This window comes from Hippopotamus amphibius, chromosome 1, assembly GCF_030028045.1.
Source record: "Hippopotamus amphibius kiboko isolate mHipAmp2 chromosome 1, mHipAmp2.hap2, whole genome shotgun sequence".
NCBI classification, from domain to species: Eukaryota; Metazoa; Chordata; class Mammalia; order Artiodactyla; family Hippopotamidae; genus Hippopotamus; species Hippopotamus amphibius.
The window spans coordinates 185,568,642-185,590,076 of record NC_080186.1 but is presented as its reverse complement, the minus strand read 5'-3'; the positions used below and the strand labels follow the sequence as shown (position 1 = coordinate 185,590,076).

The 21,435-nt window shown below is 39.0% G+C and overlaps 1 protein-coding gene across 4 annotated transcripts in view; it reads right to left on the bottom strand.

Moving 5' to 3' along the window:
• APC (APC regulator of WNT signaling pathway) overlaps positions 1–21,435 on the bottom strand; it is a 298,287-nt gene that overhangs the window by 186,350 nt on the left and 90,502 nt on the right. For 2 of the 4 annotated variants that reach the window (XM_057737305.1, XM_057737275.1), the window contains one exon: positions 16,246–16,381. The gene's annotated coding sequence lies outside the window, so the exon portion shown is untranslated. Of the gene's footprint in view, positions 1–16,245; positions 16,382–17,983; positions 18,095–21,435 lie in introns of all 4 variants that reach the window. The other 2 variants (XM_057737283.1, XM_057737288.1) reach the window with 2 other exon arrangements.

Here is a 21,435-nt window from a genome sequence, read left to right as displayed (position 1 = left end):
CCCAAAGAACCTCCAACCCTACTATGTCACATAGTTTTGGCCACATTAGACTCTCTTGGTATAACCTTGAACCTGGTGCACAATTCCTAAACCCTCTATCATAGTCTTGGGACATATCAAAACAAAATAAAACAATAACAAAAGAGCAAACCATACAGGGTTCCTTGCCTTTGTTTTTCAAGGGAAGAAGGATCTTTTTGAACTACAACACTGGAATTATATGATGTGAATTGGGAAATCACTACTCTTTGCAGAAACTAATATTACTTTTTTGGCACCTAAACACACAACTACAAAACATCAATTTAGTAGCCTATGTCAAGCAAAGACGGTCTATATTTTTGGATTAAGAACATTACCTTCTCTTCCATTACACTGATTTACATACTGTGTAAAGTGTAATTTCTATTTAATCATGTCCAATGCTTCATTTATTTAAATAGGTAAAGATGTCTTCTTAACCTCACACATTGGGAAGATCTGAAACTGGACACAAAGCACTGGTTTTCTGGCATGAAATGAAGTGCAAGTTTAGAGTAGTACAGCAAAGTGCCAGAGCCCCTGCAGAACACCTTGGACTGGTTGGTCAGTGATATGAACAGCCTTTGTGGCCTCCCCCACAGTGGTGTGTTTGGAAAGTCCTAGCAAATCTGGCTCTGTGCCAAACAACTGAGGGGCACATTTTTTCCTGCGAATCGAATGAAACACCCCTCAGCAGACCCACCCATGGAAGGCCCCAGGAACAGCTGGGTGGAATTAAATGGCATTTATTCCTGTATTGGTTATGGCCACAAGCCAGGAATTCTATACCCAAGACACACACAGCCTCCAGCACACATGAGCAGTGTATTGATTGTGACTGGGGCTCTACTCTCACTCTGGACAGGATGTGAATGATTAATTTTTCTATTAAAAAATTCCTGAAGGATATGGAGGGACTGTTTATTTTTTTGCTCTGGGCCTGGTTTTCCTAATACCCATGTAATTCTCATGGGTCTACACAAGAAAGGGGAGAACTGCACAATTATGCCATAGATTCAGATGACTCACACGACTAATCTGGTCAGAATGTCCACAAGGAGCTGGTCTCAGATTCACTAAGTAATTATCTAGTGATTTCATGTTACATTTTGAGCACTGGACTTACAGTCAGAAAGACTCAATATTATAAAAATATTATTTTCCTCAAATTAACCTGTAAGTTTATCCAGAAGATTAAATGTGCTGAAATAGCTGAGAATTTTTTTGGAAAAAATAAGACTTATGAGGTAGGGACCAAACTTATCAGATGAAAAGCATGCTATAAATCTACAGTAACAAATTCTGTGGTATTGGGTGAAAAGAGATATTCAGATGAATAGAACAGAATAGAATAGACCTAATACCTGTGGGAATTTAATATATAATAAATATTGTAGTTAAAACCAATGAAGAAGCTATACATTGTACAGAAAATGGTATTGGGACATTTGGAAAGAAATTAAATTAAAATGTTTCATTTTCAGATACACTACCTCTCTCCCACTCCTGTCAAATCTGGGTGGATTAAAGATTTAAGCATTTAAAGATATATAGGAGAATTTCTGTGTGTGAGAGAGAGAAAGATGTGGAAGTGGAGAAGCCTTTCTAAACACAGCTCTAAATACTGGAGTCATAACAGAAGAGATGGCCTCATCCGACTCCATGAAAGTAGAATAGACAGTTCACAGAAAAAGAAATACAAATTCCTATACACATATAAAAACATGCTCATTCTCATAATTAAGGAATCCTAATTAAGTAGAAAAAGAATACTTTTTGCTTATCAGGCAACTTTTAGAAGTTTCAAAATAATATTGGTTAGAGAGTGAGGAAAGAAGGAGTATTTTCATAGTTTGAAAGCATACATGATATAACCTTTGTGAAGGTAACGACACTATCAATAAAACTTTTAAATACACACATTTGCCTAACAATTATACTTTGATATTACGGCAAAAATATGCCAAGATATTTATTGCAGCATAGCTTGCACCAACAATTATAATAGAAACAATCTAAATGTACAAGGAAAATAAATTATGATGTATCCATGTGATGTTACCTAACCATTAAAAAAGCCATATGTATTGGTACATAAAGATTACAAAATAAATAAATGGAAAAAATCCATGATACAGAAACATCTTTAAAACATTTATTAAATAAAAACATGATCACAGGTATAAATTTTTTCAAAAATGTTACAGAGCTAATATAAATGTAGGCATATGCATATTATATTCTTTTCTGAAGTAAAAGCTATTAACAGTGATTATCTTTAGGGAGAGGAACCAGAGAAGGCAGTTTTGTGTGTATGTGGGCAGCGGGGGTCGGGGGTAGAGGTGAGGAAAAATTGGTAGGAATTCACCATGGAAATGTTGATTTGAGCTAAATTATGATTTGTCTTGAATCCCAAGTTAAAGATTTGGTACTGTAACTGTAGGCAACAGTAAACTATTACAGATTTTTAATAAATTTTATTTAAATTTTTGAACAAATATATTAACAGTTCAAAATCGAAAGAAAAATAAATATTTAGTGAAAAATTTTCCTTTCATCCTTGTCTTTCATCCTCCCCATTTGCCATCCCCCAAATACAGGTAACCACTGTTATTTTTCTAGTATTTCCTTCAGAGTTTCTTTATATTTTATAAGCAAATATAAGTATGCATATTTTTGATATAATAGTTATTTTTCTTTTCGTTTTACACAAAAGTTGGAGTATTATACATACTGATCAGTACCTAGCTTTTTTTTTTTTTAATTTAACTTTAGGTTTGGGAAAACTTTCCATATCACTACCTACAGATATATACTCATTCTTTTGTGCAGGTGCATACTATTCCATTGTATTGGTCACCAAAGCTTTTTTAATTAGTCCACTTTTGTTGGCTGTTTGGATTTTTTCCAATACTTTTCTAAAAAAAATAGACTTCTATGTATGCAGAGGGATAATACTTAAAAATTTCAAATTTAAGTACAACAGGGACATCAATCTTTTAAGATAGATACCCGCCATGAACTAACCAGTTGGGTTTTATGTGTATGTTCCAGTTAAATATTAACCCTGAGAAATCTTTTTGCATGTAATCAAACAGATCTGTAGAATGTGTAACCTGTAGAATCCATAGATATATTCTCAGAAACAGAATTGTGGTATAGGTGTTGAACAAATACTGTCAAGTTGTTCTGCATAGGAGTTATGCCAATTTTTACTCTCTCAGGCTCTTTTCCTACAACCTTCTCAACAGAGTGTTATCACACCTCTGCTGATCAGACAACTGAAAAATGGTATCTCAGAATAGTTTTTACTTTCATATTTTTTTTAATATGAATAAGATGAAATTGAACAACTTTTCATATGTTTAAGGGACATTTGTGGGCTTTTTTTCTAGCGAATTGGATGTTTACCTCCTTCACCTATCATTCTATGTTATTCTATATGTTGATGACTTTTTTTCCTTATTGATTCTAGGAGGTCTGATGCAATAGGGAGATTAGCTTATGGTCTAAGATATGAGTTACAATCTGCCCCCCTCAGTTAATCAATTATCTTTTGGCTTTATTTCTGGTGTTTTCATTCCATGCTGAATTTTTTTTTCCCTTTACAGCTTCTTGATTTTAAGTCATAATTATAAAGCCTCCTCCTACTCCAAGATTATAACAGAATTCTCCAATGTGTTCATTTAATAGTAGCGAAGTTTTCACATTTAATTCTATGATCTACTTGGAATTTCTCTGGCTGCCACCTGGGAGGTATGGATCTAACTATGTAGTTTCATTGAAGATTTCTGCAGTTTATCTTACACGACAACATGGTCATTTCCTGTAATGATGAATGATTTGCCTGATACAAAGTTTTGTGATGTATTTTCTACCCAACGTCTGACCACTCATAATGGGCATTTGTAGCAGACACCACCACAATGAGAAACCTGCACACTGCAATGAAGAGCAGCATACACTCATCACAACTAGAGAAAGCCTGTGCACAGCAAGTAAGACCCAACGCAGCCAATAAAAAAATAAAAAAATAAATAAATAAACAAAACCTTGTCAAATTAAAAAATAAAATAAAATAAAATAAAATAGACCGAAAGGGGAAAAAACAATCCTTCCATTTTGCAAGGCATTGTCAGGTTTACATGGGACTCCAGAAACTGAGGCAGCCACTTTCTACCTGTGAGACAAGCCAGCCAAAGATGAAGCTGACTGCTGTTTTGGCAGAGCAGGACGATGAAAAGAACCTGAATCCTGGTTGGTGTCATTGAGATATCGAATTAACCACTTTGCAGCCACTCTTCCTTTGGACTTCTTGTTAGATGAAAATAAATTGTCTTGGGACTTCCCTGGTGACACAGTGGTTACAAATCCGCCTGCCAGTGCAGGGGACACAGTTTCCATCCCTGGTCTGGGAAGATCCCGCATGCCAAGGAGCAACTAAGCCCGTGCGCCACAACTACTGAGCCTGTGCTCTAGAGCCTGCAAGCCACAACTACTAGGCCCACATGGTGCAACTACTGAAGCCTGCATGCTCTAGGGCCCACATGCCACAACTACTGAGCCTGCATGCTGCAACAACTGAAGCCCACGTGCCTAGAGCCCATGCTTCGCCAACATGAGAAGCCTGCTCACTGCAATGAAGAGTAGCCCCAACTTGCCACAACTAGAGAAAGCCCTCGTGCAGCAATGAGGACCCAAAACAGCCAAAAAGAAAAAAAGAAAATAAATTTTCTTCATTGTTAAGTAATGAGCAACGAGTGGTCTGTTAGTTGTAGCATCTTAATACAGTGATCTACAAGTGTTGTACTTACCGTGAAATCCAGTCACACAAATAAAAAATACCCTTGACAAAAGTTCTAAACATTGTCTTCAGGTTAGTTTCTCAGTCTCGCATATTAACGTATTTAAAAATGTCTTCCGGGCCAGCTCTGTGCAATGCTGCCACAGCAGAATTCTGACCAGAACATTCAAGTAGGGGTACAAAAATCCACATTATTTTAAGTTTAAACATGTGATTTATACTCCAAGCAGAATTTTTTATAATTTTACTTTCCTGTATTTAATGGAGCAAATTATCAGTAATATATTCACAATCTATTTCTGAAAAACAAAATTAAAAACATTAAACCATTTTTATAGTGGTGCACCTTATTTCTTTTGCCTCAGGATCCAATATGGCTTGGCATGGCATTGTTGAATCCCGTTTTTATTTAAAATTGTGCTCTTCTGTTCCTTATTCATTTTTGCATTAATTTTGATTTTTTTAAAAATACTGCACAATAGTAGTATTTTTCTTGACTATTGAGGGTTTTTTTGTGCTGCCTTAATATTTGCACCTGAGGTGAATATCTCACTCATCTCGCTCTAGTCCCAGGCCCTCTAGCCACCATGTCCCTGGGGCAGCACAACGTGTGCAAGGTTTCTAGATGATGTGACCCACTGTCTAACTTTTGGGATTTACAGCCCCGCCCAGTTCTAAAGATGACTCGTTTTCCAGAGACTCTCTGGTTTGCCCCTCCTATTTTTCTCCTTGCCTTACTTAGCATCTTCATGTTAGGAAAAATGCCCCTTGCACCCTCAACCCCCCATCCTCCCGCCCAAAAAAATCCCCACTGAATAAGCCCTAAGAGCAATTCTATGCATGGAACTTTGAATTATGATTTAGAAAAGCAAAAGCCAGTTGTTTATTTTGGATCGAGTCAGCAGATTGTCAGGCCCAAGGCAATATATGTAAAAAGCTCTTTGGAAGTTAAATTTATTTTATTATAATAGCAAGTGTTTTTGTCTTTTCTAACCTATAGGCAACTGAAGTATTTTCTGCAGTCAGGCTGGGAGAGGAGACATTTTCAGATAAATTACCTCTTACTACACTCTGGAGATGTTGTTCATTCTGCTGCTGCATTGGAACTTGCAAAGAGAGGCTATTTGCAGATTCTTAACGTGGACAGAAATGGAAATTGAAAGCGCCTTTCCTAATATAGTAGTCATTGAGATAAAAGGTTTGGGTGAAGTGATTTTTACATTCAGGCCCTAGATACCTTTTTTAAGATGGGATTCAAATTGATTGGTAAGTACTATGGTAGAAATAAAAAACTGAAATCAGTGGGAAAATGTCAATTTCTCACTTAATAGCATTTTGAAATGTCTGTTTAGCAGGAGGCTTAAAATGTGGCCGCTCTACTGTCCAGCTTGTGTAAGCAGGAGACAGCCCACAGCTTGGCTGAGACTTTGTGCTCCTGTATCTTCGTCTTCTTGCTGCTGCAGTCAGACTACCAGCTCATTAGTATTTAAATCAGCTCATAAATATTTCCTGGAAATTCACAGTTGCTTAAGCTTCACCACTATTCATTTCCAGTTCTCCTTCTTTAGTCTTATTTCAATTCTTTGTTTCTTAGGCTGATAACATTGCAGGAGGGTAGATGTGATTACATATTCATCTTCCTGTTGTATGGGGATGACAAAGGAATGGGGGAAGTCCTCTTAGAAGATAAAGATGAGAAACAGGGAAAGGATGCAGAAGGAAATTTTACTCCATTTCCTTTGTACAAATACAATTATCTAATGATAGACCAAGGAAGTCTGCATAAAATAAGAACAGCCCCAAAGCATATGCCAATGCAATTTGACCTGAATGAATGTTTCTTTCACATACTCTTTAAAAGCTTTGAAACACAGATGAAACATTTCACTGGGGGCAGGCCCTGGATGTTCCCACTGGGGAGATGGTTGCATGGTTACAAAACCTCTTCTGTTCAACATAAGAGCTATATTTCTAATTATAAAATAATGATGACAGAGAAGGGCCAGTTCCATCATGATATTCTGTATAGTTCTTAGCATTCTGCCAGAGTTCAAACCTAATATCCACATACAATCCCAACAGCCAGTTCTTTTAAATGAGTATGAATAACATTCAACTAATGACAAATGGGAGAAAAATAAATATATCATATTTCATTGAATTTATAGTGCCATTGCTTCTAAGCGCCATAATTGTATATATCCCTAAGAAAGAAAAAAGTGCCCCTGATTAAAGTAGGACATACTATTGATGGTAAGTACACCTCGATTTCAGAGGTGTAAAAAAAAATGTGGACTATGTTAATTTTAAAAACAGCTTGTTCTGAAAGAATAAAGATCATTTGGTAGCTTTATTACTTGAAGGAATGTTGATAATAGCGTTAATCTCTTTAGCAGGAACATCTACTCTAAGAAGCAATGACTTTTCCAAAATCATATACCCTAGAAATGCAAGAAGCACAGAGAAGCAAAACTCTTGGGACATACCCTGAGAATTTTCCCAGGACAGGGCACACTGATGGGGGCTTGTCGTTGATAGTCTCATGGCATTCAGTCCTGTGTTCCAAAAGTCTCCTGGAGATAAACTCCACAGTAAATAGAGACATCTGCCAGGCCCAGGCAATTAAGATACAATTTTGGGCTACAAAGCACCAAATCCTATTAAATACAATCCAGACAACTTAGCCTGTGATTCAAGACCCCACAAAATCTGGTTTGAACCTTTTTTTTCTAAATTTTTTCCTCCCTCCAACTTTTCTGTATGTAATCCATACTTTCATCAAATTGAATTATTGAATTTTCTCAAACACACAGTGTATTATCTCCGTTCCCTGTCTTTGCTTATATCAGAGTTTCTCCAACTTGGTACTACTGACACTGTGGGCTGGATAATTCTTTTTTGTGGAGGGCTGTCCTGTGCACTGCAGAATTAGCAATGGCATCTCTGGCTGCTATCCACTAGATGCCAATAAAAACTTCTTCCCAGCAACCAAAAATGTCCTTAGACATTGCCAAATGTCACTGGTGGTTGGAGGACAAAATCACCACTGGTTGAGAACCTCTGCTTATACCATGCTGGTCTAGGGAAAGAAAGAATACCAACTTTGGTCTCAAATGTTCATGAGCTTGTGGACATTTGAATTTAGTGCCACTCAGCACCCATTCTCCCTAACAGTGCCCCATTTTCTTTTAAGGGAATAACTTTCCCCACTTTATGTTGACTTGATGGGACTCTATGTCTTGGAGATAGTGTCTTGCCCACCCCTTTCCAAGTGGTGGACATGTGGAACCAAGCTTGGTCAATCCAACACTTGCTCCTAGGACGTGGACTATCTTGAGCAGACTGATGGGAAAGATGGTAAAAAATGTTGGCACAAACTGACTCCTAAGTGAGACGGTTGAGAAATCCCTGCTTTCTTTGTATCTGTCCTAACTCCTATTAGGACAGGAGTTTTTTCTGATTTGGGTTTCTAGATTTCTGTCCCCTCTATATCCCTCTAATAAATGGCACTTTGGGTTAAATATGCCAGAGTTGTATTCTGTTGCTTATCTGCAAAGGTGCCCGATTGAGACACTGCTATTGATTAGCTTTGTGTTTTGAATCAGTCTCTTAACGTCTACAAACTGGTGTTTCTATTCTACAAATTGCAAGTAAAAGGTTTCAGATTTGCAAAACGATGTCCTCTCCATAATCTCTGCCTCTCTATAATCTCTGCCTCTCTAAATCTAGGTTCTGTGTTAAGTTCTGGAAATGAATGAGATACTGCCTCTGCCCTTGTGGGCTCATTTTCCTCCTCTGACAAAATTAATGGCAGGACCCAGACAACACAACAAAGCAGAAAAGCCATTCTATGTAGAAACAGTTCCAGCAGGTCAAACAGTATTGGCTGAAACTGGCCTTTATCCTGGGCACGCCTGCATATCACTCCTTTTTGTGCTTACTCCTTTCTAATGGCCTCCCTCCCTCAGGGAAGAGAAGGCTTTTGTCAAGGAGTTTTATGCACTCATCACACTATACCCCCAGCCTGCCTAGGTTGCTGCTGAAGTGTCTGAGATTCTGCAGTACTGCTAGGTTAGCAGCGGGAGCAAATCAAAGAATTCAGGGTCAGCATTTTCTGTTTCTCCTCTGACGAACAAGGTCAGGTACTTCTCTGAGCACTCCAGTTCCAATAGCTGGGAAATAAAAAGAGACAAAGAGGGGAAGGTTTTCCAGAAAGGCTGGTGGTTAGGTACAGGGTGGGTTTAAGTTTTCAGCTTTTGTTGTGGGGGAGGAAAGTTCTCCGCATCCCAGGCTTCACCTTTTCAGAGTGGGAAAAAGAATCCGGGGTGAGAGCCTCTTTTGTACTCCCTCGCTTCCTGCACTGACATGCCAGGTGCAGGGTTCCCAGGGGAATCAGAATGTCATTTTCCATCCATGTTTATGGCCGTTAGTCCCTATTCTTCCTATTTATCACTGTTGCCCACTCTGAGTCTTGAAACAGGTGAAAGAGAAGGTTGCACAAGCCAGTGAAAAAAATAGATCCTCTGGATCTCAGAGCCGAGAGCTGAGGTTCCAGCCAGATGGGAACCTCAACCGAGGGACTGTGAGTTCCTTTGTCTCTCCCCCAGCAACCCTTGGCCAGAAAAGCCCTTTAAATTGAAGGCAGCCTATGTCCCCAAACACCTTTCTGTGTACCTGAATATTTCTAACTCTCCAGGGGTACATATTTCAGTCTCCCTTCTTGTAACAAACTGCATAATTGATGTTATTCTGGCTAATAAAGCAAAAGGATAACATTTATTAGACAGCGTTGGGTGAGCTGAAATCCTAGGCCCTGGGACAAAACCATCTCTGCTAGGCTGCTCCTCCTTCATTAAGTTAGTAAGCACTAAACACTGTCTGAGGATTGGTTCCTTTTAAAAATGTTTAACGACATATGGAAAGCTCTCCCTGAGCAGAAGAAAAGTGAGACTTCAATCCAGATCCCAGGTTTTCTGTGGGATATCTTTATCTGGATGCTTCACGGTACCCTCGAATCAGCATGTCTAAAGATGGGCTCACTCCTATACACACTACCCTATTTAGAACAGATAACCAACAAGGACCTGCTGTATAGCACAGAGAACTCTGCTCAACGTTCTGTAACAACCTAAATGGGAAAAGAATTTGAAAAAGAATAGATACATGTATATGTATAACTGAATTACTTTGCTGTACACCTGAAACTAACACAACATTTTAAATCAACTATACTCCAATATAAAATAATTTTTAAAAAAAAATACAGAAAAAAAAGAAGAAAAAATGAGAAACTAGGAATAAACTAATGCTTATAAAAAAATGGGCTCATATCCTTCACCCACAGACTGCTTTTCATATTCCCCCTCTCTTGGTGAATGGCACTGTCATCCCCATGGTGGTCTATCCAGAAACCTAGGAGTCATCTTAGACCCCTCCCCCTCCCTCTCCCACACTCCCCACCCTCCTCACATTCCATAGGTCAACAAGGTCTACCCATCTCTCAAAACCATCATCTGCTTCTTATCCCTCCTGCCCCTCCCTTATTTCCGGATTCATTATTTCTCACCTTGGCTCTGACAACAGATTTTCTTCGACTGGTATGTAGTTCTCTGTCTGCTTTCCTCCATTACATCTTTCCTCAAATGCCAGCACAAGTAACCTTTCTAAAATTCAAATTCTCTCATGGCTCTCACCTAACACCTCTGTGTCCCAGTGAGTAATCAAATTCCCTGGCATCGAATATGAATGGATTCCTGCCAACTTTTCAAACCCATCTTCTGCCATTTCTTTTATACCAAGCACTCTGGTCATGCCAAACTATTTGAAGTTTCCAAACTGGTCCCTGGCCTTTCACACCTTCATCCCTATGTGCTTGCTCTCCAGTCATTCATTCCATAAACATTTACTAAGCACCTACTAAAAATGTGCCAGCCGTGCTTCAAAGCTCCAGAGACAAAGTAGTGAGCAAGACAGGCAAAGTCAAGTCTCTATTGTCTTGGGATACCGAGTGAGGGGAGAAAGACAACCAGCATCTAATAATACAGAAAAACTCAAAGTTCCTTTCTATTATACCTCAAGCCCAAATCCCAGGCTCCTCCCCAAGTTAAGGACTATTTTTAGGATTTCAGTGTGTATCCTATTTTGATGCATTTTTAGATATGTAAATATACACACAGAAATATATAATTTATTCACATAAATACCACATGTAAAATATCCTGCAACTTTCTTATTTTACCCAACAATATGTCTTGAAGGTATTTCCATGTCAGCATAAATGTCTCTTTATTTCAGCCACATAGTATTCCAGCATGGAGGACGTATTTCTTTTGCCAGTATCTTGATATTCTCTTAGGAAACCACCTCCCGTACTGTTTGTTCATGTGGCTGATAAGCTCCCCTCTCCCTTCAGGAGTAGGACTATGATCTGTATGGGGCCAACTAGCATCACAGGAGGGGTGCCCCTATCTGGGCCAATCAACGTGGTCTCTGAGACTTTTGCTCGTTGCTAAGCTAATGGTATCCCATGTCTCCTCTTGCCCTTGTGTCTACAACAAGGAGCGACTGCCATCATCTGCAACAGTCTTCTCCAGAGAGTATGCTGGGACTTGATTTCACCTTGCAATCCGATTCTATGTGTTTCCCATATTTAAGGATACTTTACAATTGCTGGCTCACACAGAGCATTACATTTTGCTTTTCAGGTTGGTTTTAGATTTTTTAAAAATAAATCTTGTTACTTCTCTTATATGGTAACTGGTACATTGCCTTGTAATTATCTGTGTACTTATCTGCCTCTGGACTGGACTCCTTACAGATAAACAATAATTAATTACCTGTCTGGCTGGCACTTGGTTGTTACTCATAAATGTTTGTTGAATCACATACTAAACAAACAGTTGACCCTGCATTCTCCTTTCCCAGATGGTTCTAGACACTCTAGTGCTTTCCAATGTACAGAATTTTTGTATGACCTTATGATAGATTAAATTATCATTCAGCATATATTTACTTCTTCCACCAAGATTCCATGAAAACAGTATATTTCCCCTCCCTTGACTTCTGCTTTGGTTATTTCCTTTGGCCAATGGGATGTTAGGGGATGAGATGTGAGCAGAGGTTGGCAGGTGCTTGAGAGTTTGCGCTTGCCATCTCATACTCCTGCTCTTCTCCGTGAGAAGAGCCTGCTTCAGGTAGAGGCTGGTTCAAGGAGGATGAGTGACACGTGCAGCAATCTGGACCCAACCAACAGCTTGGAGCCTAGCTAAACTGTACTCCAGCTTACCTGCATATGTGTGAGTGAATGAGTGAGAAGTAGATGATTATTGTTGTCTGCCACTGAGGTTTGAGTGGTTTGTGATGCAATATCATTGTGGCAATAGCATACAGAAACACATCTGCATCAGAACTTCATAAGTGCTTCTTATGAATGAGGTTTTTGAGCCATTCTAGACCTAATAACACATTATCTCTAGGGTGTTTTACCAAGATCTCCCGGAGATTCTCATGCTTACTACTGGGCTACAGCATTTATCACCATGCTATTTTCGTTGACGTGGAAAGAGCAGTAGGTTAGCACCCACAGAGCTGCTACATTTACCTACAAAAACCTGTGCTGAGAAATCTGGAACTGTGAAGAAACCAGGAAACAAAATTCCTCACTGAATCATTTAATTAGAGGGGTGGGAACTGAGAAACTTAAAGGCTTCTTGAGGTGATTTATAAACAAAGCATTTCTCAAACAGCTATCTTTCCACACAGGTACCCAGTTAAAATCTCCTGTTTAAACACGAATAAGTTAAAAAACTAATTGGCCTGCAGAACATTAATAACAACACCATATTAATTAAACATGTACTTAGTAACCTCTTACTAAAAACATCAGGCACTTCAGAAGACAATGGAAAAATCAAATATGTCAAACAGCTTCCAGCTCAGTTAGGCATGTTCCTTCTGTGTTCAGAGTGGGCAGTTTTAAGAAAAACAAGTGATAGTTCTTGCCTTCTAACTGCTTTCATGGGATGACTGCTATCATTTCTTTAGGCACTCAATCATCTTTCTCCCCATTTGTTCTCTTTGGAATCCTTGATTCCTATCTCACAGAAAGTATTCTTTTTAGTCTCAAGACAAAACACTCTCTCTCCTTAACCCTGAATTCACCTTGGCATTCTCAGCCCAGGTTTCTTCTTCAGTGTACTGAATCCTGCCCAGAAATTCCACCGCTCAGCAACTATGCAGGTGACCAAACTTCTGAATTCAGGTTCTGCATTCAGTGTCCTAGTCCTACCTGGCCAGGAACACGGATCATGAGCAAGAAATTTCATAATGGACCTTTCAGGTCATGAAATCCATGGCTTAAGAAAGCACTTTCAATAGTAGATAGAACGAGAACATTGAAATCTGCAGGGAATCTCACTCTGTGATTAATACGTGGCAGAAGCAAGTATTGTTTTGTGTTGTTTGCTTATCTAAAGCTTATCTGCTAACCTAGGGGAATGGGTTACTCAAGTAACCTTTGGTCACTGAAAACACAGCCCACGATGTACTTCTCTTAAAAATACAACATCATGTACCTAACAAATTGCCCTGTGCCTTTCCTCATGTTACTCATCCTAACCAGGGTTTTGCCCTGTGAGTCTTAACTTCTAAAACAGACAGCTAAGCTCTTATAAAGATGTCATCCTTATCTTATACAGACAATTCTAATGGCAACAAACTTTGTGAAATGCAGGCATTTCTAGAATAAGAATTGTGCATTTGATATGCTGTTCTCTACCTGAAGTGCCCTAAAAAATATTTAACAACCATTAAACAGGGGAACATTTCTGTAATTCTAGCTCTTGGATCAATTGGTATTACTTGGCAGTTCTATTTTCATTACCGAGAAGTCCCATGACTGAGCATTCAAGAACTGCTGACAGCAATCCAAATGGCATGGCTTAGGGGAACTTGCATTCCCTGCTGGATCTGCTCCTGGATGATGGTCTGGGATTGGAATCACCACTGCCATTTGTCCTCTGAGACAGATACTATTGGTATCCCATCCAGATGCTCTTTTTCTAGGCTGGAGCTCCCACCCTACTCCATTTGCTATGGGTGTTGGCTGCTCAAAGAAGTTCACAGCTGCCCTTCTTTGGGCACCTGCCCGTAGCTGATGGGAGTGCCCTTATCCACAGAGGCCAGGGAGGTTATGACCGCCCTCCATGGGAGGATGGGTATAAAAGCCCAACCCCTTGCCTTGGGCAGAACATACTGTGGTACGATACATGCTCCAGAGTTCCCCGTGAAATAAGGCTGAGGCTAGACTTCTCCTGAAACATCTTTTCCTAACAATTTTCCTTCCCCAATTCTGTTTCCCTCACTCCCTTACAGGTTTTTCTGGGGATTACTCTCTCACTCCATCAACAAATTGCTTATACAAGAATCCCAATCTCAGGTGTTGCTCCCAAGGAGCCTGTCCTACAACATCTTTTTAAATAGGGTGAGAGAAATCTTCCCTAATGATATACTGCTCTTGAGAACAAGGTGGCTGTGTACCAAACACTAGTTCAAAGCTCTTCAGATGCACTTAAACACCACTTGAAATATAAAAAGCTGCCAATTGGACAGAAACAGTTACAATAGACATAGATCTGGATACAATGTACACAGACAGCCCTCTTCACTTGAATTTGAATGGAAATATCTTAAAATCCAGCAGAGTTGCAAATAGGAACTCATTGTTCATGTAACAGTTACAGCTATTAACCACTGGAAAATTCACTTCTGATAGCAGGTTGGAAAAGAACATGTCACATGTCATGCTCACACATTTAGGTAATAACTGAACAACAGAATTTTCAGAAATGAGTGACTAAATAGTAATAATAATAAAATAATTGATATCGTTCACCCTAGGTAGGGTAGTAGGCGTTTTAACCAACGACCTTGATAGTTTCACTACATAACTCTACGAACAACCAGTTAGCATAGCAAGAACCCCATTCAAGTGTGATTCATCAAAGACATTTGTCTCTACAGCTGCAAAATTGTTGGAAGATGGTGGAAAACTGCTACGGTAGCTGGAGCACCTCCCTCTGAATGAAAGATCCATCCTTGCCTTTTTGAAACAATTAAGGTAATCATCACTTCCATCTTCTACAGGCCTTTATCCTTCTCAGCCCAAGCATTTTTAGTCTTTTTCTTTTATGCTTCAATTAATGTACCACCTGTTCACTAGAAGCTGTGCTTTTAGCTGAGCTACTAAAAGCAAGAAAGCATTAATCAAACATTAGCACTTTTTTTGAACTCAGGTGTAATCTAGAAGTGGCAGACAGTGAAATCTTGACACATAATTACCTCTATACTTTTTTCAGAACTCATTTGCCTAGGTTATTTACACTCTCTAGCAGGTTCCCTTCTTTCCACGGGTGGAATTCTGAGTTTTTACGTATGTAGTCGAGCTTCTTTTGAGATATTGAGGACACGCAGAAATTTTTTTACTAATTGGTTACACACTCTGTCTTAATAATGTCAAGGTGTTGGTAATGAACTTTCACAGGCAGGGAGTTGGCAGGGCATGTGTATCTGGGCACCTCCTCATCACAGATGATGCTTGGAAACGTCTTCCTCTAATGGAAGAAATGTCCTTCCTAGCAAACGAGAGTCCCTCTGTGTGTGCTGGGGATACTGTCTCAAGGGCAAAGCACTAGTTTTTTCCCTTTCTCTTCAACATTCTCTCTTTCCCAGGGTAATCGGAACAGTGTATGTGTTTGTTTCAAAATAACTTTTTTTTTTTTTTTTTTTTTTTTTGCGTTGCCATGTGGCATGTGGGATTTTAGTTCCCTGACCAGGGATGGAACCCGTGCCGCCTGCATTGGAAGCACAGAGTCTTAAACACTGGACCACCAGGGAAGTTCCAAGATTACTCATCTTAAAACACATACATTTCCCTTCTTTGATTCCAAATCACCAACTTATTGATTTCATTCCTCCCCTTCCAGCAAGAGCTGCCTGTGCTTAGTGCCTCTACTTCTTTACCTCTCACTCACTCTTTCCTCCAGGGCAGGCTTGCACGCCCAACTCTCCACTGAAACTGCTCTTGTTGAGTCATCAATGACCTCCGTGTTGATGGCCCTACAAATGATAGATATTTTTCTATGCTTGTTTCATTTGGTCTCTGGGTAGCATTTCATTGCTGAATACTCTCTGCCACTCCCAGAAGTTTCCTGACTTCCATGCAGTGTTGTGCTGGTAAACCCGGTCCAAGGAGGGGGAAAAGCCCTGATTGGTAGCATTTTCCTTTTTCCACAGTGTAAATAAATACTCCCATTGCGGCCATTATTAAGCTCTCAGTGGTTTAACAATGGCTCACATACCACCACCTCCGTGGATGGAATCCTAACACCACTTATTCCTGGTTTTCTCCTTTAACCTCTTACCTGCTTCTCACATTTTGTTGGTCCTTCCTCCACAATCCAAATTCTAAATGTTGATTTTCTTTAGGCTTTGGGTCTGGGTCCTCTCCTCTTTTCCTTTCTTCATAGAAGATCTCAACTATCCACATGGCTTTCTTTCCTTTAAAAATTTTTAAAAATTGTATTTACTTTAGGCAATAACTTAACAATGGAAATTATATAAAAATACTTTAAGAAGTGTCATGTCTGCTTCTGTTCCCATCCACCCTTACCCCTTTCCCCTCCAGGTAAACCCTTTTGTATTATTCCCTGTGTGTTCTTCCAGTGTTTCCTTTTGTATGTGCAAATCTATGCTTATGTGTGAGTATATATACGTGTGTGTGTATTCTTATTTCTCCCGTTTCTTACACAAAAGGCAGTATCAAACACTATTCTGCCTCTTGCTTTTTTCCCTTTACTGTATATGATAGAGTTGTTTCTATATTAGTACAGAGATATCCACATAATTTAATATGCTGACCATACTAAATTTATACATTCAGTACAGACTTCTTTTCTGAGTTATAGACTTTCCAACTGCTTATCTGACCCTCAATATCTCGAATATGTCAAATATACTATGTCCAAAATGAAACACCTGTTTTCACCTCCTGTGGCAGGCATTGTTTTGTTGGACCACTCAATCCCCATGATCAGGTCAGAGCACCTTTTCCAGCTGCTGTGAGTGTTGGCTGCTGACGGCTCACAGCTACACCCTTCTCGGGAGAAATGCCTTCAGCTGAAGTGACCCTCCTTGCCCTGCAAGTTATCCTCACAATCAACCACTCATTGATACCAGTGTTAGGGAACCATTGACCGAAACTGCCCACCTTGGCCAGACATGGTGATAAACACTTGCCTGAGCTGTCTCATAAAAAGGAGGTTCTGATAAAGAACGCGGTGCTGCCTCTGAAAACTAACCAGGAGAAGTCAGGGGGGCCAAGAGGAGGGAGGAGATGCCAGACCATAGTATGTCTTGTAAAACTAACCAGGAAGAATTCGGGAGGGGCCAAAAGGAGGAGGGAGGAGATGATATGTCCTGCCAACCTCCCAGAAGTCCTCATGCTGGAGGGCTTGGCTGAGAGATGCCTGCGCCACCAGGAAGAACCTTGAGTCAGACCAAATATGGGCCAAGCAAGAGGACTGGCCAGAGACAACCCGGAAACTAACCCCATCACCATAAAACTTGAGACCGCGAGCCATGTGGCAGAGCTGGGTTCCCTTACCCCGCTGCCCTCTGCCCTGGCACCCCTTTCCAATAAAGTCTTTTGCTTTGTCAGCATGTGTGTCTCCTTAGACAACTCATTTCCCAGTGTTAGACAAGAGCCCACTCTCAGGCCCTGGAAGAGCTCCCCCTTTCCTGCAACACTGGGACAGCCTGTCTTAAAAGGGAATAGACAACTCTGCAGGGAGATGTACGAGCAGCATAAGCCCTCCTTTGTTTCATTCTTTCCCCCTGCTTCCCTCACTCCTTTTATGCTTTTTCTGAAGAGCAATTTTCCTAATACATAAAGATCTCCTACAAATCAATAAATCCAAAAACCCAGTGGTAAAATGGACAAAGCATGTAACAGATTGATTACAAAAAATGTAATACAAATGGATCTTAAAACTGGAAAATATACTTAATATCACTTACAATAAAATCAACATAAATAAAATTATACTAAGAACAATTTTTTTGCTTATCAGATTGCCAATGATTAATAAGTTTGATACATACTGTAATGGCAACAGTGTGGGGAAATATGCGTCCTCAGGTATTCCTGGAGGGAGTGTAAGTTGGTGCAACACTGTGGAGGGCATTCGGCACTGCAATCAAAATTGACATCACCTACAGTGTGACCCAACAACTTCCAGTTATTCAGAGTAGCAAAAGGCTGGACACAACTTTAATCTACACATGGGGACTAGTGATATGAATTATAATACTTCCACGTAATGGAATATACTCAATAAAAAAGAATGAGAGTGTAAAGATATACATTACAGCCAGGAATGAGGACAGTGTAAGACTGCCACTCCTACATACTTCTTACGCTCTAAGCTTCCTAGCAGCCATCACCAAAAGGAAAACCTGGTTGGGTCTGCAGTTCACGGGGTTTGTCCATAAAAGATAGAGTAGAGATTTAGAACCTGGGCTTTTGTGTTGGAGTCGCCTTTTATGGGCTCAGTCACTGTGAGCAATAACTCTCAGTGTCTCAACGCTCAACGGGGAATATCATGGCACCTGCCTCAGCAAGTTGTCTTGAGGATTAAGGAAGGTAAGAGATGCAAAGAACTGGAAACTGTGCATGGCGTATAGAAAGGCTCAATAAATATTGGCTACTAGAGTAACAAAATAATTAGTCAATAGAAGCATAACTCTAGTTGATACTACCTTCCTTTTAAAGGTCCTCTATAAAGATTCTGTGATAAAAATCACCAAAATATCCACTCATCAGCTAAAACAAATTCCAAAGGAATGTTGAGAAGAGTGATCCTGAATCAAGACTGACAGCATCACCCTAAATTGCAGCTCAGGCAACACATTTTTATCATGGCCCAATGTGGACCAGTCCAAACATGCAGCTCTGCAGGTTGTTCCTCAATCTGTAGCTGGAGTGGGTGCCTAACTTGGGGTACATGGATAGACTCGGTAATGTGAATACCCTGAAACTGTAAATAACACCTTGAGCATATGGAGAGAGACTTGATGGTAGTGCTGTCCAATAGAAATATTATGAATATAATGCTAATGACATTCATAATTTTCAAATTTTTAAAAATTTGTAATTTTTCAGGAACCACATTTTAAAAGTAAAAACCAAATAGGTGGGAATCTAAAATATGACACAAATGAACTTATCTACGAAACAGAAACAGACTCACAGACATAGAGAACAAACTTATAGTCGTCAAAGGGGAGGGGCTGTAGGAGGGGGTGGATTGGGAGTTTGGGGGTAGCAGATGCAAACTATTACATATAGAATGGATAAACAACCAGGTACTACTGTATAGCACAGGAAAATATACTCAATATCCTATGATAAACCATAATGGAAAAGAATATGAAAAAGAATATATATATATGTATGTATGTATAACTGAATCACTTTGCTGTACAGCAGAAATTAACACATTAAATCAACTATCCTTCAATAAAATAAATTTTAAAAAATAGGCGAAATTATTTTTATTTATCCAATATACCCCAATATTATTTCAACATGTAATAAATATAAAATACTACTTAGAGATCAATTACATTCTTTGGTTTGTAGTAAGTCTTCAGAATCTGATGTGTGTTGCATACAGGCAGCCCATCACCTTCGGGAGGAGACATTTCAAGTGCTCAGTAGCCACATGTGGCCTCTGCATTGGGCAGCTCAGGGCTATAACTTTTATCACATTCATTAAGAACCAATGACCAGGATGGATAGACTTCATGAAATTCTATTTATTATTGCTTTTTTATTAACTGAATGCTCACTTTTTAAAACTGAAATCCTATATGAAAATAGAATTATCTGTAATTCCAGAGGTAGGTAATTATGGTTGACATTAAATCATAAATTTTAAACATGAACTTGGTTAGAATATTCAAACTATAGAAAAATTAACAGTTCTGTTTACTCTCCCAAAATATTTTCTGTGAATACATAAACACCAATAATTACATAATATAGTTTATTTACAAGAAAAGGATCATTATACTATTCACCCTGTCCTGTACATTGGTTTCTTAGTTGATAATGTATCTTAGAGGATTTTCCATATTAGAATATGACACATCACTTCATGTTTGTTTCAGACAGTTGTATGGTATTTGATTATATCAACGTGTGAGAATTTAACCAATCTCCTCTGGATGGCCTTTTAAGTTGTTTCCATTTTTAAAAATTGCTGCGTTGGGTCTTCGTTGCTACGCGCGGGCTTTCTCTAGTTGTGGAGAACGGGGGCTACTCTTTGTTGCAGTGCACGGGCTTCTCATTGCAGTGACTTCTCTTGTTGCAGAGCACAGGCTCTAGGCGCACAGGCTTCAGTAGATGTGGTACGTGGACTCAGTAGTTGTGGCTTGTGGGCTCTAGAGCGCAGGCTTAGTAGTTGTGGCACCCGGGCTTAGTTTGCTCTGCAGCGTGTGGGATCTTCCCAGCCCAGGGATCGAACTTGTGTCCCCTGCATTGGCAGGCGGATTTTTAACCACTGTGCCACCTGGGAAGCCCCATTTCCACTTTTTTATCCTTTTTTATTTGGCTGTTACAGACACCCCTGCAATGATTATGCTTGTTCATATCCTTGTTCATGTCCTTATTTAGTTGGTGTACATACTTTTGCAAGGGATTCCTAGAAATACATTTAAAATTTTGATCAATTTGCCAAATTTCTCCTCAGAAAGTTACTCATTTATATGCTCAAGAAATGTAATATCTGTATGCCCTAACCATTTACTGAGTTTTATACATTTTTTTCGCTTTGCAAATCCATGTAATAATGATATCAGTTTTGTTTTGATTTGCATTTCTGTAATTGAGCGAGGTTCTTTTTATGTTTTTGGCCATTTGCTTTTATTTCCTGATACCCTATTATATAGGTTATACAGTTTTATACAGTTTGCCTAATGCATTCATTTTTTTCATGAATCCTTTTTCCGTCATGTGTGAGAAATTTTTTTTCTTTAATCTGTCATTTGTATTTTTATTTTGTTTATGGGTTTTTTTTTGCCTTATTTAAATTTTACATTGTTACATGATCAGATTTATCAATCTTTTCCTTTGTGTCTTTTCTCTTCAGCAGACGTTTAGTTGGACATTTTCCAGATGGGTTTAATATAGAAACATAAAGCAAAGAAGTTCACGGTAGAAATTTCAAATATGTAGAAAAGGGGATAGAAGAGAAAAAGTGAGCATCGATATTCCCATTATTAGAAAATAATCCTGTTTTGTTGTGTCTAGATTTTAATGCATCGATTTTTCTTGATGATGAGTGAACTGGAGACAGACTTCCCAGGTGTACAATGAGGTGTGGAAGAATAATATTTTTAAAGTATTAATGTAATGTAATCTTAATGTAAATAGTTTAATAAATTTAATTAAAACTTGTTAAGTAAACTTTAATAAATTTAATTAAAATTAATTAATATATGTGTAAAGATGAGTGATTTTTGCCCCTAGTCTGTCCTCACTCTTTGAGCCA